General features: G+C 40.6%; 1 pseudogene; it reads left to right on the top strand.

The window, feature by feature from the left end:
- Positions 1 to 14,572: 14,572 nt before the first annotated feature.
- On the top strand, positions 14,573 to 14,690 carry LOC124546176 (annotated as a pseudogene).
- Positions 14,691 to 15,458: the final 768 nt, after the last annotated feature.

The following is a 15,458-nucleotide window of genomic DNA, read 5'->3' on the forward strand; positions in this document are numbered from 1 at the left end:
TGGGGGTGCCTCAGGGATCAGTGTTGGAGGAACTCTTGTTCTTTATTTATATAAATGATATCCCCTATAGTATTACGGGAAACACTAAATTATTTATGTTTGCTGATGGCACGAGCTTGGTAGTAAAGGACGTTGTGTTCAGCGTTGGCTCGGTTTCAAATAGTGTAGTCTATGACATACGTTCATGGCTTCTAGAAATTGAACTAACACTAAATCAAAGTAAGTTTCTAACACACAATTCAACAAAAACCGACGTTTTAATTTCACACAATGTCCATATGATTAGTGAAACTGAACAGTTCAATTTTCTAGGTGTTCTGATAGATAGTAAACTGTCGTGGAAAGCCCACTTACAGGATCTTGTTCAAACTATTCGAACTGTATCTGAAGTAAGTGATCTTTCGACACGATAATTAATCTTTTCTGCTTATTTTCATACGATTATGTCTTATGGTATTATATTTTGGGGTAAATCTTCCCATTCTAGAAGGATATTTCTGACTCATATAAGGGCGGTTCGTGTAATAAGTGGTGTAAGTTCGCGACCATCTTGTCGACCTCTGTTAACTCGTCTTGGTATTTTGACATTGGCTTCTCAATATGTATATTCTTTACTGTAATTTCTTGTTAACAATATTAGCTTATTGCCAAGAATAAGCTGCTTTCACTCAGTTTATACTAGGCAGATATCAAACCTGTATTTGGATCGGACTTCCTTAACTCTTGTGCAGAAAGATGTGCAGTTGTGACGTGGGTGCTTATTCTAGAACGGAGAACAACTGTGTAAGTTGAAATGACTAGTTTAATGTTGCAAATTTTTGCACAAAAATTACAGATTTTACACAGTTTTCAACTTGACAACATAAAAACAGCTCAATGGATAACGCATCTCGCCAGCATCAAAAAGTGAGTACTGCTCGAGTGTTTGGGATACCTATCAGGTCGGATTGAGGGAGGACATAGAAGCAATTCAGAGGCAGGCTGCTAGATTTGTTACTGGTAGGTTTGATCATCACGCGAGAGTTACGGAAATCCCTCAGGAACTCGGGTGGCAGTCTCTAGAGGAAAGGAGGCGTTATTTTCGTATATCGCTACTGAGGAAATTTAGAGAACTAGCATTTGAGGCTGACTGCACAACAATTTTACTGGCACCAACTTACATTTCGCGGAAAGACCACAACGATAATATAAGAGAGATAAGGGCTCGTACAGAGGCATATAGGCAGTCAGTGTAGCCTCGTTCTGTTTGGGAGTGGAACAGGGAGAGAAGACGCTAGTTGTGTTGCGAGGTACCCTCCGCCACGCACCGTATGGTGGATTGCGGAGTATGTATGTAGATGTAGATGTAGAAAAATTAAGCTGATTCTTGTTGCATTGTTGACTGCGTATTAAGGAGTAGGAAGGCTCGAGGTCGTGACGAAATGAGCTTCCAGTACTGAAGGTACTCAAGAACGAACTTTCTCGTACCTTTCTGTTTGTTTGTTCAGAATTATCTGTCGAACCGTAATCATGACTACCTCAAATCAACGTTGTACCACGTCGGCAAAATTCCAATGCAAACCGCTAAAATAACTATAGAATGATGAGTTTGAAGAGTCATGGCTTCAGGTTCATTCTTAAAATTATGGACTTGAGAATGTAAAGTAAGTGTAAGGACAGCATTGGACACTCTCAATCTGGATTCAGGAGTGGTTTTCAGACTCGGAGAAGGTTATTTGTTGTATTGATTCAACGATGTCATTGTACTTATGACAATATTTATTTTCGTGTACCATCGACTAGCAAAAACTCTTTGAGGCAGTTAGCATGACAAACCGATGAATATCTTAGGTGAACTGGGGTTGGATTGTGGTGATATTCGGGTGATAGGAAATCCATGTAAGAACCAAAGTGCTGGATTTTCTGTGGACGGTCAGCTGTCAGAACAATTATCGATTACGAAGGGAGTTTGCGTGGGCTGCATTCTCTTCCTATTATTTTTCAACATCTGTTGTGAAAAGACTGTGTGAGTTACTAGTCACTAAAAGTATCAAGGAGTAATTGTTAATAGATTTATAGTTAGTAGCACGTGATATCCTAATCACACTGATTACTGGCAACCAGGCTGGAAGGTCTGCAAGAACTACTAAACACTGTTACTGAAGAGAACAATATCATAGGCTTGCGTTTAAACGTCAGTAGGACAAAATGGATGATCAGCTGCAGAAACCGAGAAGTACGCTCTAGGAGGAGAAGAAAGACGTATCAAGACGCACCACGGTGAAATTTTCCCAATAGGGTGTAAATCGACTGATATGATGTACATGTACAGACAAACAAACAATTAGAATATTAGAAATATTGGTTGATTTATTCGAGAGAAAGAGCTTCAGAGATTGAATAAGTCAATAACGCATTAGTCCAACTCTGGTCCTTATACAAGCATTTACTGGGCTTGGCATCGAATGATGGAGTTTCTGACAGTTCTCCTGAGCGATATCATGCCAAATACTCTCTATTGGCACGTTGGATCGACAAGATATCGACCTCCTTGGAGATATAGAATCTCACTGACTGAAGCGGAATTGGCTTCAGTGATGATTATCTCTTCGCACTGAGCCCTGGTGAAGAGCTAAGACTTTTCTGGGGACGTCCTGCGTAGCGGTGGGATATCAACCTGACTGTCATCCCACACCATCCGACAACCAGAGGTGATGGTCTGGGCTGTCATTACTTTCCATAGCAAGGACCGCCTTGGTGGTCATCCGCGGCACCCTAAGGCACCGCCCGGGTTCCCGGGTTCGATTCCCGGCGGGGTCAGGGATTTTCTCTCCCTCGTGATGACTGGAAGTTGTGTGTAGTCCTTAGGTTAGTTAGGTTTAAGTAGTTCTAAGTTCGAGGGGACTGATGACCATAGATGTTAAGTCCCATAGTGCTCAGAGCCATTTGAACCATTTGGAACCCTAAGGGATATCTGTACGTCAGTGATATTCGGCGCCTAGTTTATTGCCGTTGATGGCCAGTCATCCTGGACTTTCATTTCAGCACATTAACACCCGTCCGCACGCGCTGACAGTTTCTGCTGCTTGACTTGGTGCTTTCCAAACACTACCTTGGCCAGCATGGTCGCCGGTTGTCTCCATTCTGAGCATTCGGGGCAGGGCTCTCCATCCAGCTCCGGACTTTGACACTTTATTGCGCCAATTGTCCAGAATTTGTCACGTATCCCTCAGGAGGACATCAACCAAATCCAATTGATTGCTTAAGGACCAGAGGTATACCAGCACGTTATTGGCTTGCTCAATTTGTGAAGCTCTTTCTCGTAAATAAATCATCCATCTTTCTGAAATTGTGATCACTAGTTTGTCTGTACATGTAAATCACATGTACCAATTTCCGTCCAATTCAAATAATTCGTTCATGGGGTGTCGGTTTTTTAAGAGTGTAATTCACATTCGGGAATGATACGATCAGAATGATTTCATAATATAAATATTCTAGCCACTAAAACAAGAAACTTCTCACTAAATTAGCTGAGGAATAGAACAGGGCAGAAGTTATTCCGAGAAAATAAAGGATGTTTTGACTAGCAGTGACGTAAGTGTTACACATAAAATAAATATTGAACTCTGGGTCATATCTCATTTCCCTGGGTTCAGAGACAACCGACGTATTCAATAGTCCAATTTAGGCACTTACTGCGGCATTCATTAAGAATTTGGAGGCATTTGGGTGTGTAGAAGGATATTAAGGATGTCACGGAAAATAAAATTTCAGAACTGGCGGTTGTGCGGTACATGAAAAAAGATGCAGAACTTCTCAACATCATCAAGAGAAGAAAACGAATACTTCAGCCATATAATGCACCACAACAAGTACAACCCGTCGTCACTAATACTTTAAGAAAAGATTGTTGACAGACGTAGACCAGAAAGTAAGAGATTATCCCGGCCAAAGAACATAATCCATTGATTGAGTTTAGCACAGAATCGCTGCTCAGAAAAGCCATGGCAAACCACGGATCATGCTACTGATCGCTAATGTTCATAGAAGACAATGCGCTTGAATGAGGAATAACGTCCTAGTCTTTATCGTGAGAGTTCCTTTTGCTTCATTCGGCGTTTCTGTTTTGTTTGTCTACAACGCCTATAAAATGAGTATTGAGCTCTGGGTCATATCTCATTTTCCTGGGTTCAGAGACAATCGCACAACCAAAGAAGATACTTGTTTGTGCTGTCATTAGCACAGGCGTGGCGCGTGGCAACATGGAGCACACATCACGTTCAACTGTCAGTTTAGTGGCATGTCATTCCTTTAAGGCTCTCTTATGTCGTGTATGTCCATTAGGCGCTCCTCCGTTAACCTGAGTATGTACCATCTGACGTTGCAAGTCAGATGCAAGCCTCCTCGTACTCGACAGGCCGGATCACTTGCCCTGTCACTTAGATGGGCGCTCTGCTTTACAGATCTTTTCATGAGGACTGATTATGTCAGTGCACACTTCCTCACCACATATACAGTTAATTAGAGGAGTACCCTGTCTCCCAATATCTTGTCATTTTTCTATAGTTAGGTCAGATTCTCCAGCCCTACAACGTTAGCAAATAGGGCCGGCCGCGGTGGCCGAGCGGTTCTAGGCGCTTCAGTCCGGAACCGCGCGACTGCTACGGTCATATCCTGTCTCGGGCATGGATGTGTGTGATGTCCTTAGGTTAGTTAGGTTTAAGTAGTTCTAAGTTCTAGGGGACTGATGACCTCCGATGTTAAGTCCCATAGTGCTCAGAGCCATTTGAACCATTTTTTTTTTGTTAGCAAATAGGTACGTAATAATTCACTGTATTAAATCGTGCAAACAACGAATCGTAGGTCCTCGTATTCCGGTTGTAGAGATTCATCACAGTAGCTTTGGTGTCTTGAGTTTCCACTCTAAGCTTCGTAACTGGGATAAGAACGTCTAGTTTCATAGGTTTCCTTTACTCAATGAGGGCGGAAAGTTGCGTCATCCGGGAAATACTCTTTACCAGCGAGAGCGGTACACGCTGTACCCCACACTTTATTGTTACTGCCATTCGTCCATAAGAGTGAATGTCACCATACAAACGGACACCGCATTTATGATTAAAGCGTTCAGAAGAGATCCCAACTAACTGGTCCACCTATTCATATTAATAATCTCGTCTCGTTTATTACTTGCTTATGCACCCTGATACTTGCTTCACGCCTTTCTGGCTGATACCACTTCGACCTCGAAAGAGTATGCATGTCAATCTAAACGAGTTCTAGATGTTCATTCTTGGACAAAGTTTCCCATTACGGGTTCCTAATTGTTCATCATACGGTGCAATCAAAATGCAATGGCGGTAGGAGCTGTAGCTTAACACGGTAGCGTCATTCTTTTGCGTTTTCTAAATATGAATTTTCAGTATCAGTTACAGACGTCTATTAACTACGTGAGGATGTATAACTGTCTAGAGTAGGGTGACCAAACGTCCCGGAAAACCGGGATTGTCCCGGTTTTCATCTCTGTGTTCCGGTGTCCCGAAAATTTGTTTAGGGACGCTCAAAAGTCCCGGCATTCGTTTTTAAATACATTTCATGAAACTTTCTCAAATTTTTGGGATTTCGCTATATTAAAGGGAATACAATACAAGAAATTGATATATTTTAGCTTATTTGTCTAAAACCTCCATTGTCCCATACTAGTAATCACAGTATCAGTATTGATACACTCAGGCAATAATTTACTTTGAGCAGTACTTTGGCCAACAAGTAGTAAGTTGTATTATTATAACAGAGCTATGAAACCGTCCGATTGTCGCGCCACTTACTCACACACTCATTGTCAGAACAGTGTAGTAGTTTATATTTTGTAAGACAAACTGCAATAATTTTTTCTCATATTAGTGGTATTATTGCTGCAGTACTGTGAAACGCAATGCCGAAACGTGCCTGCAAGTACAGTGACTGTTATTCCAAGGAATGGAATTTTATTAAGAAAGGTCGTTATGATTACGAAGCAGAGTGTTCCGTATGTAACTGTTTTTAATAAAACAGTATAAGTCATGGTGGACGTTCCGATATAGTTGATCACATCAGGTCGAAGAAACACATTAACAGATACAGTGCACGGAGCTGCAGTAAAACTCTACAAAATTATTTTGTGAAACATCAGTCCAGTGAAGAGACGAAAGTTCGAGCAGCCGAGCTTACACTAGCCTACCACACGGTAAAACATCACGAAACTTATAGGATCTAGTTATTGTACTAATAAGCTTAACAGCATTATGTTTGATGATTCTTCCATTGCAAAAAAGTTTAGTTCAGCAAGAGCTAAAGTGTCAGCTATAGTGAAAGGAGTTATTGCTCCCCAGAGTGTAAAGGAAAGCCTTGAACACATCAAAAAGTCTTCTTTCTACGGGATATCAACTGATGCCAGCAATCAAAAGGCCACTAAAATACTTCCGTTTGTTGTTCAGTTTTTCGATATTAATCAGGGAATTCAGACCAAACTTTTGAAGTTGAGTTCCCTACCTAATGAAACATCTGACGAAATTTCAAGATTTTGTATGGATACTATCGAAATGTTTGATCTTGAGAAAAATAAATGAGTGGCATTTTGTGGAGACAACACCAACACAAACTTTGGTGGTTTAAAAAGACAAGGCACCTTACGACTTATCTTAGAAGAAAGATTAAGGAAAGGCAAACCTACGTTTCTAGCATTTGTAGACTTAGAGAAAGCTTTTGACAATGTTGACTGGAATACTCTCTTTCAAATTCTAAAGGTGGCAGGGGTAAAATACAGGGAGCGAAAGGCTATTTACAATTTGTACAGAAACCAGATGGCAGTTATAAGAGTCGAGGGACATGAAAGGGAAGCAGTGGTTGGGAAGGGAGTAAGACAGGGTTGTAGCCTCACCCCGATGTTGTTCAATCTGTATATTGAGCAAGCAGTAAAGGAAACAAAAGAAAAATTTGGAGTAGGTATTAAAATTCATGGAGAAGAAATAAAAACTTTGAGGTTCGCCGATGACATTGTAATTCTGTCAGAGACAGCAAAGGACTTGGAAGAGCAGTTGAATGGAATGGACAGTGTCTTGAAAGGAGGATATAAGATGAACATCAACAAAAGCAAAACAAGGATAATGGAATGTAGTCTAATTAAGTCGGGTGATGCTGAGGGAATTAGATTAGGAAATGAGGCACTTAAAGTAGTAAAGGAGTTTTGCTATTTGGGGAGCAAAATAACTGATGATGGTCGAAGTAGAGAGGATATAAAATGTAGGCTGGCAATGGCAAGGAAAGCGTTTCTGAAGAAGAGAAATTTGTTAACATCCAGTATTGATTTAAGTGTCAGGAAGTCATTTCTGAAAGTATTCGTATGGAGTGTAGCCATGTATGGAAGTGAAACATGGACGATAAATAGTTTGGACAAGAAGAGAATAGAAGCTTTCGAAATGTGGTGCTACAGAAGAATGCTGAAGATTAGATGGGTAGATCACATAACGAATGAGGAAGTATTGAATAGGATTGGGGAGAAGAGAAGTTTGTGGCACAACTTGACCAGAAGAAGGGATCGGTTGGTAGGACATGTTCTGAGGCATCAAGGGATCACCAATTTAGTATTGGAGGGCAGCGTGGAGGGTAAAAATCGTAGAGGGAGACCAAGAGATGAATACACTAAGCAGATTCAGAAGGATGTAGGTTGCAGTAGGTACTGGGAGATGAAAAAGCTTGCACAGGATAGAGTAGCATGGAGAGCTGCATCAAACCAGTCTCAGGACTGAAGACCACAACAACAACAGGCAGATACAACGTATTTACCAAATTAAAGGCAACATTGCATGAAAACATTGAAGACATAGGGTGCCCTGCACATGTTTTACACAACAGCGTGCAGACATCTGCTGACAGTCTGAGGTGTGATGTTGAAACTATCGTGATGAAGGTATATTCACACTTTTGCATATATACTGTTAGAACAGAGAGGCTTAAGAAGTTATGTGAGTATGTGGAAACTGAATAAATGAATGTAATGTGTCACTCTAAAACTCGCTGGTTATCACTGTTTCCAGCAGTTGAAAGAGTAATCCGCCTGTTTGAACCGTTAAAAAATTTTTTCCTAAATGAAGACAAAGCCCCCAAAATATTGGTTCAGTTTTTCCGTAACCCTTTAAGTGAAGCCTGCTTATGATTTATTCACAGTCAGCTTAGCACTTTGCAGCATGGGATAAAGGAAATTGAGGGAAGCACGAAAAGTGTAATAGAGGTAAATGATGTTTTGAAAAACACTCTGGAAACTGTTACTAAGAGCAGAGAACAGCAGTTCATTTCTTTTAATGTTAAATCTGTCCTTAAAAGAGGAGAAGTATCAGAAGCAGCTGAAAGTAGTTTTAGAGAAGAAGTTAACAAGTTTTATGACACTTGTGTAAAATATCTCAGCAAGTGGAGCGCCTCATATTTACCCTCATCGCCAGTGTTTGATTGGTTGTTACTGAAGAGAGTGCCAACATGGGAAAGTGTTGAAGAGAGAGTTTCTTATTTGAAGAGTAAAGAGATTGAAATCGATGATTCCATTCTCTTTGATCAGTTCGGCATACTGACAAGTTTTGTTGAAGTCAGTCTTCACAAGCGGAATGATGAAAAAAAAAACACCATTGGAATGTCTTGAGAAGTGGGTGAGTTTTTTTAAAAGCTGTGACTGTCTCCAGCGTTACTCTGAGTTGGTAATAATTGCAAGGTATTTATTTGCAATCCCAGCCCATAAAGCCAATGTGGAAAGAATGTTTTCGTTTATAAATATCCAGTGGACTGATGAAAGAAACAGAATGGAGGTGGACTCTCTTGAAGCAATCCTACAGATCCTGTACAACTACAAAATGGGTTGTGCTGAGTTTTATCGCTGTGTCTCAAAGAACAAAGACATGATCATGAAGGCTGGAGGCAGTGAAAAATACCCTTTTCTCCAAGGACAGTCCATTCCATCTAGAAGTGCTCAGTAGTAGTAAAGCTCATGCTAATATTAATTGATTAAAAGTTGAATGGGTCTAAAATTTTGTAAAATCTTAATACATTTCTTTATTACTGTATACGTTTATTAAATGTCATTAATTATACGGATAATCTAGATTATGTCAATCTTTTGTATCCTCTTATTAGTTATAATAATGGGGTTAACAAAATGTATCAACAAAACATTAATATTTAAAATTAAGAAACCTGGGTACATGTGGAATGAGGTGTCCATTGGCACCCGGGTGAATGTGTCCCGGTTTTCATCGAAAATAATTTGGTCACCCTAGTCTAGAGTGAGTGCTGGAGTCGCTCAAAGCTCAGTGGAGAAATCTGTGTGTGTTGTATAACAGCTTACGTTATACATGCAACAATCAAAATATTTCCTGCAATGTTACTGTTGTGAAGTATGTTCTGTCTCTCTCTCATTTTAGGTAAATGACTTCTCTACTGTTGTTTATTCTGTATTATAAAATTGAAAATTTACCTGCGGGATGAGAATGGTAGTCGCTATTTGTCCGAGTTCGTGTCACTATTCCTGAAGCAGGTTCCTAAACGTCGTAGAAGTTCAGTCACACTCACGCTCAGCAGTGATCCTTTTTCTTCGATAGTAATATGAATGAATTTATCCCAGATCACCAAAGTTATAATTACTTCCATTGTGTACAAAACTGGGGTACGACGCACTACTTCGTACCAGACACCCAGAACCACTGCTTCCGCTCAAAAGACACACAAGAAGAAGTCGCTACATCGCTCGGCGTCAGCTTGCTTCGGGTATGAGTCATCAATAGGAGTTACTCGCACATGTTTTTCAGACGAAATTGTTACTGAATTATGTTTATAAATGCCCGAGTTGATGACATATGTAATACAACTCATATTACTGGTTTCTGCTTACTGCCTCCATCAGATCACTAAAATTATTTGGATACATTATCATCGTCGAACAATTTGTACAGATGGGTACATTCTGTATGTACCCATGTGTGCAAGTTATTCGATGACGACATATCTGTCTGAATCCTTTTAATGACCTGATGATGGCAGTGAGCCGAAGCCGGTAATGTGAGCTACATAACATATGTGATGAAGATGGACTTCTATGAACGAAGTGTGAGATACGATCGCAGACACTTTTAGAGAGTTCAGTGGATATATTATAAGTGAACGTCTCTATAAAAATGACGTCACAGTTATCGCATTCGGTTAACGATTGGTTTGATGGGTAAACGTCTCAGAATGTTCTACACATAACTTTTAATGTCGAAAGTATTAAGCCCCAGCAGGTACCGTGGTAGCTAAATGTAGCGAGTCAAAAATATCCTTGTGGCTTAAACTACTGGCCGCATTGTCGACCGCAGCTGGGTTTCAATTTAATCGGCGGTTTCACAACACGACCAGTGTGTATTTATCAGCCGCATGTTGCTTACATTAGGACATTATGTTGCTGCGGTAATAATAATCTGGCATCCGTCACCGTACAAACCGCACACTGGCGGCGGACACGAACCTAATGATTGCATTTGTATTCCCGTCACCATCACTCGTTCTGTTAATGCAATGCTGTCACAGGGTAATGGAGCGGATACGAAACACAACTCACACAACGCCGTGAAACATGCGTAGCAGTACAGTGCTTTAGAACGATCCTCACAAGATAAACGCAATTTGATGAACTCTGCAGTCCTGTTTGCTGATCCCTTTAATCAACATTATTGGTAAGCAAAAAATATAAACAGAAAATATGCATAAAGGAGACTTGTCATGTTTCAGTAGTACAGAGAAACAAAATATGTGTATCTCGTTGGTGTCCGCCTGCCAAACATCGGAACGTTCACATATGAAGAGTCCACGGAAGAAAGGATGAGTGTACACTTCTGATGAAAAATGAGCTTGCAGTGAATTTGTATAGTTTAACCCCAACATAATATGTTGAACTACTCCCTGAAGGTTAAAAAGATGAATGTCTGTGGATACAGAGACAACAAAAATATGTGGTTTAGGCAAGAAAGATGAGGGTGCCATTGTATGTGTGCTACAAGGATCATGGTCCACTTATTAAGCCGTGCTGACTGCAGAGTGCTCTGCTTTCAGTTCACCCAGTTGTTCGTGGTTTAATGTTATGCTAACCATTGAAACGTATTACCTCAGTGTTGATTTATTGGTTGTTGTGCCTTGTTTGGTCTATAACATATTAATGAAAATATGTGAAAACGAAGAGGATACTACCCTTGAACATAGTTCAAAGAATAGAAAATCCTTTGGCCACAGACAAGACGTAATGAAAAAGTTGAGGTTAAGTAGCCATAAAACAGGACTAGACTGTAAGTGGTTGAAACTAGAGTGTTTTAAATACATAAATTCAAGTGAAAGAAGTTTCAAAGTTTAATCAGATTCAATCACATGAAAAACAGTTGATCCTTTTTTGTGGATTAATACAGTGTTTTCCTGTCACTCGTCATCGGTCTAGGAAACCAGAATCCGAGACTGACTTTCACACAGATTCATATTCTTATAAGGTGAGATTAATAAGGAAAGAACAGGTTTGTGAAATCCCTGTGTGTTATAAATCATTTCTATCACCTCATGGCATTACAGCTAAAAGGCTGCAAAATCCACAACAGAATCTCAAAACAAAAGGATTTACCACCATTGGATATGCGAGGAAAACATCTCCAGGCCTAAAAATCTTCCTGATGATATTGTAAATTCTGTAACTGAACCATTAAGTCCTTTAATACAGAAAGTCGCACTATGATTTAGCTAAGTCTCAAAAACGATACTTACCAGAGGAACTTAACGCGTGTAAAACGTTTTGTCTCTACAAAAAGGCAATAACATATTACTGGAAAAGTAGAGAGAAATATTTAACACCAAATTTAATTTGACCTTTGGCTATTCAAGGTGTGGCACCTGTAGCACATGTGAAGATTTTACTGTGAAAATAGAATCTGTTCATTCGAAACTAGGCCTGTCTACTACTACTAAGAATGAAGCTTTATAACTTAACTATGAACTAAAGAACCTACTACCAAAAATATATTACACTTAAAGCCAGCTGATTCTTTTTGTAAACTGAAGACAGTGCTAGGCGTGCAGCACAGAAAGACAAGACCAGAGAAGCAATCGTCAAGCACTTTCAGAAAAACCTGCCCCTTCCAAATATCAGCACAAATGATGTTTGCTATTGACGGCAACTATCATTCTACATATGTAACATACACCAATTATCAGATTCTGAAGCTATTTTCTACCTGTATCCTCAAACCTGCAGCAAAAAAGGAGGAGATGAGATGTTTTGTTCCATGCTGTGAGATTTCATTTTTCATCACCTTGACTCTGAAGTAAAGGAATTTTCAATTTTTTGTGACGAAGTTCTCCAAAACTCGAGAAACAAACCGAGACCATTTAAATTCATTTCTTGTGACAATCAAGAAATATTCAGATAGTGGACCACCTTTCCTTCCCCTCTATATGTAAAACAACATCCCTTTAAAACACGTCCATTGAGGAAACTGAAGATCGTCTGTCACCATCCTGGAATGATCTTACATCGGCAAGCCTACAACGGCATGGATGATAAAAGTGTTGTCACCAAACCAAAGAGGAAAATCTTATCTCTACCTGACGCCTGCTTTCGACTTCCTGAATAAGTATATGATAGACCTCTACCAGTTCTAAATGCAAAGTTCGATGACCTTCAACACCTGAAAAAAAAATTTTCTCTCAAAGCCCTAAAATTTTATGCAAAACTTCCTCATTTGTGAAGTGTACTGTGTATTTAAGAACACTAGTATTAGTTTCAGGTAATGAGGTAGGCCAATTTATATCAAGTTACATTTTAAGTGTTTCAAAAACTACCACACAAACAATATATTCATAGATTTCACGACAAATGAATGGGCAGTCATCCTTTTTGCCCAATTTTGTGACGTGAAGCAATAATAATATTATTTTGATATACGACTAGGTCCTACTACATTAATGCAAAAAGTCTATCACATAATAAAAATGAGCCACATCTGTTATTTATCACTGTAATATCAAAATAATTATCGTTTCTTTGTTTAGAATTTAGTTATTTCGTTTCAAAATTAAAACCACTGTTTTCTCATAACTTTGTTTACTGGCCCCTCAACTTTTCTTTCCCTGGGCTCTTCATATGTCAGACGAAATATTGGAGATCTTACAAGTTGTAGTTCAATTACTTTGTTCTGAGTGGAGAATCACAATGGAAATTCATCTCAGCATTAACTGTAAACATGAACAGCGTCCACAGGCTCTGGTGGACTCATCGGAACCGACCGACCGCCACGTCACCCTCTGCAAGTGGCGTCATTGTATGCAACACGTAGGGCTTGTAGTCAGCATAGCGCTCTCAGTTTCCGTGACCTGGAGCTGCTACTTCTTGTGGAGCCCTGCCCACTCGTCTCTTACAGGGTGCCTAGGAAGCTGTTTTCACGGATAACTAGACAACGTACAAGCAAATCATATTAATGGAGGTTATTACAGTATTGAATTGACAATACTTAATTTTGTATTTACAACGAGTTGCCGCAAGCAATTGGCGATACGCAAATGATCAATGTCCTTCGCAATATACAATGGCGATGCAAATTAATCACACAAATTCATATGGGTCACAAGTTACTGCTCTTCTATTGCTATCTTCTAGTCCGGAACTACTAGTGTCCACCGAGGCTGGCACAATTGGTGCTTATATTCTATTCGGATAGAGGCAGCCCCTGTCGTGGTGCGGTTCTAGTCAGCATACTATTGACTGATGTCGTCTCACAGGCTGTTTTGCCGGAACACTTCTCGGGCAAATGGCTTCTCAATTGGCATCACGAGGCTAAGTGCACCCCCTTACACTCCTCCCACAAAGGAAAAATCGCTGACAGTACCGGGAATCGAAGCGGGTTGTCCGCATAACAATCAGACGCACTGATCACTCGGTTGCAAAGGCGAACAGTTTTAGCAGTGCCTCCGCAAAATAACAGATTGCAGTTCAATACAGTAAGCAAATGTTATTGAAGAACGTCGTTAATCCATGATGTTAGAGATCTCCGCTGCTGTCTTACATTCTTGAGCTTTCAGTCTAGAAAAAGTTTTAGGAAAAAGAACCTGAAGTCATATTCCAGCCACTGTTGTGTTGTTATTGCATCTAGACTAGAACAATAATCAGCGTAACTTTTACAACTGCATATACATGAGTACTCTGCAATTCATACTTAAGTGCCTGGCAGAGGGTTCACCCAAACACTTTCAGATTACTTCTCTGCCGCGCGGAGTTGCCACGCGGTTTGAGGTACAATGTCACGGATTGCGCGGCCCCTCGAGCTCTCCCTCGTACATGTGTGTGTGTGTGCGTGTGTGTGTGTGTGTGTGTGTGTGTTTGTGTTGTTCTCATGATAAGTTAATTTAAGTTAGTTTCAGTAGTGTGTATATTTTGGGACCGATGATCTCAACAGTTTGGTCCCTTAGGAATTTAGAAACTTTTGAACATTTGAACTACTTCTCTACCGTTCCACTCTCGATTTAATGTGTAGATTTAAAGAGTGCCTATTCAACAGTACAGGCCAACGGCCTTGCTGCAGTGGTACCACCAGTTCCCGTCAGATCACTGAAGTTAAGCATTGTCGGGCTTGGCTAGCACTAGGATGGCTGACCACACGGTCTGCCGAGCGCTGTTGGCAAGCTGGGTACACTCAGCCCTTGTGAGGCATATTGAGGAGCTACTTGACTGAGAAGTATCGGCTCCCGTCTCGTAAACCGACATACGACCGTTAGAGCGGTATGCTGACCACACGTCCCTCCATATCCGCATCCAGTGCCGCCTGTGGGCTGAGGAAGACACGACGGCCGGTCGATACCGTTGGACCTTGCAAGGCCTGTTCGGACGAATGAGTTTACTCCTCGGTACATATGATTAAGTCAAATTCAAATACTAGCAATAGACTTTCGTTTGTCGAAGAACTGCCTACTAAATGTCGGAATTCCACTATCTCTGCAGACGATTACTAGTATTTCGGTATGTGCGTGCACGATACGGTACGTTGCTGGAATATTCTTCTTATTTCTAGGCATCGAGGGAAGCAATATGGAACCAGAATCCTGTTTTCCTGAGACTGAATGCAAATAATGCGCAAATTTCAGAAAAATCGCAAAAAACATTCTCATACATGTACCCACCCGCCTCCGTAGGCGAGGCCCTAACGCATGCTAGTACCGTGTTGCTCGACTCGGGGGTAAGCTGGTTCAAATTCGGGAGGTGGATTTGGCCGGCAAATAGAGGAGAGGTGGTACCGCAAAATTCCTGCGCCAAAGTCCTGGGTTCAATTCGAAATCTCTCCGCAGTGCCTCATGAAGTGAGCGCATGTGACACTGTTGATGATACGGGGAAGTTAAGTTCGGCGGCCTCTTTGGTCTAACCTACTCTCTTCCTTTCACGCATAATAACACGA

Source organism: Schistocerca americana, chromosome 8, assembly GCF_021461395.2.
Source record: "Schistocerca americana isolate TAMUIC-IGC-003095 chromosome 8, iqSchAmer2.1, whole genome shotgun sequence".
Taxonomy (NCBI): Eukaryota; Metazoa; Arthropoda; class Insecta; order Orthoptera; family Acrididae; genus Schistocerca; species Schistocerca americana.